This window comes from Frankliniella occidentalis, unplaced genomic scaffold (genome assembly GCF_000697945.3).
Source record: "Frankliniella occidentalis isolate FOCC.00 unplaced genomic scaffold, Focc_3.1 Scaffold617, whole genome shotgun sequence".
Lineage (NCBI taxonomy): Eukaryota > Metazoa > Arthropoda > Insecta > Thysanoptera > Thripidae > Frankliniella > Frankliniella occidentalis.
Genome location: NW_026267733.1, coordinates 11,245 through 13,254, shown reverse-complemented (window position 1 = coordinate 13,254; position 2,010 = coordinate 11,245).

Below are 2,010 nucleotides of genomic sequence, written 5' to 3'. Positions count from 1 at the left end.
ACGTCAAGTGAGTTTCGGTGTAATGTAATGGTGCCAGGAGCACGCCACTTTTACTTAGCAAGGCAAGTATTTGTGTGTTCTCACGCGTTTGGTTGTGAAGGGTGGGTGTTCTTTATAGGCCGCACTTATTTCTAGTTAAACTGTACCGAATTCTGGCGTGCGGACGGGTTGCGTACTCGCACGGGGTGCCCACAATGTAAAATAATCTTGTGCTTATGTTAAACTTTGAGTATTGGGTACGTAGTTGTTTGGTTCAATAGCCAGCCGACTTCCCTACGACTTCCCAGCATTTCTTTTTACCTCGGGAAGCGCCCCCTCCACCCTGCAAGAAGAGGAAACTGCAGTTGTTGAGCCGAGTCAACAGACCTACCGACACGATGTCGGACGCAGTGAGAGCTGAACTCGATGCGTCCGAGGAACTGGTAAGAAACTGCGTCCTATTTTCCGCTAAAATGCCAGAGCAATCAGTGCAATTTTCTATAAACTCAGACATGAAATAGGTCAAAATGAAGGGCCCGGGTGGTGCGGTTGCTTTCGGAGCGAAGTTAGAGACGGCCTTGGGTCAAGTCCTCGGAGTTTTTTTTGCGCAGGCTCAGTTGAGGAAAGATGGAAAAATGGGGGGGGGGGGGTAGAGGGGAGGGACTGCGCTAAAAATGCCCCGGCCGCCCTAGAGTTTAGTGTTCTGCGTTTTCGCAACGGCCCCCCCCCCCCCCCCCCCCCCCCCCCAAAAAAAAAAATCAGTGCATACATGTAGACTTTTCTTCTTTCATGTACTTCTTTGCGTCCAAGGTCACCCCGTCGAACTCATGTAACGCCATTCACTGTAACCGCACGCGGGCGGACGGTTTGCCTAATCACTCGGGGCCGCGTCAGAGTTCTCCATCAAGATGGCACTACCCCCCGGCTCAACTATTTCGGCCGATGGCATCATAATTTAGTCCGCAATTATTAGTTTCAGTTTCAGTTTCAGTTTCAGTTTATTTTGATTTCTGTAGTACAAAACAAGGAGTACATAAGAAAGAGGTCATAGATTGAGAGTGCACAATACAATCATAAATAAAATGAGATCACAATTAAAAATGTCAAGTAAAACAAATATATCACATTTCCCAGAATTCTTCCATGGTGTAGAATACTTTATTCACCAAGAAGGCTTTAAGCTTCTTTTTAAAGAGGTCGAGACTAGAAATATTAGTAATATCATTAGGTAATTTACAAAAAATAGAATAAGACCTAATTTTTATACAGTTAGGATCATATAGATGGTGTACTTTTTTAGATTTATTTCTGGTGTTGTAAGAGTGATCGGGTTCAGTCTTTATTTTAGAAAGGTTCTTTTTAGCAAACATCGCAGAGTAGTAGATGAAAAGACAAGTAATAGTAAGAATCTTGTCTTTTCTAAAATAGTCTCTACAGGATACTCTTGAATCTATTTTGTTTAAAATTCGAATGGCTCTTTTTTGTTTAATTAAAAGTTCTTGCATTCTATTTTTACCAAGATGGTCATTACCCCATATTAAGATCCCAAATGACAAAAAAGATTGTATGAATGCGTGAAATACTAGTAGATTGTAACGCCTATCTACAGATTGGGATGTTTGATTTAGGACAAATAGACCTCTGTTCACATGTTTGAAAACTGAAGAAATTTGGTCAGTCCAGTTTAAGTTGTCATTAATTAAGATTATTAACTTGTACGTTCGAACTATACCAAGTACTGTAGTAAGCAGATTCTACCCCAACTAACAACTAACAAGGAGACTTAAGTATAAATTCCCGATTTTCTTAAAACTCGGTAAATTTGCTTCTTAGCCATAATGTGACTACCGGCGTTCGAATTTTGTGCGGAAGTCCATATCCCGGAATACTTTAAGGGAGCGTATAATGGAAAAAGTTTCGAAATTTGACATGAGCTGATGGAAGGCGTTCCCCGGGACCCCCCTCGGGAAAATTGCACCATTCCCATCCAGGGCATCTCATCTTCTGGTGGTGCTTTTCCAACCCCCCCCC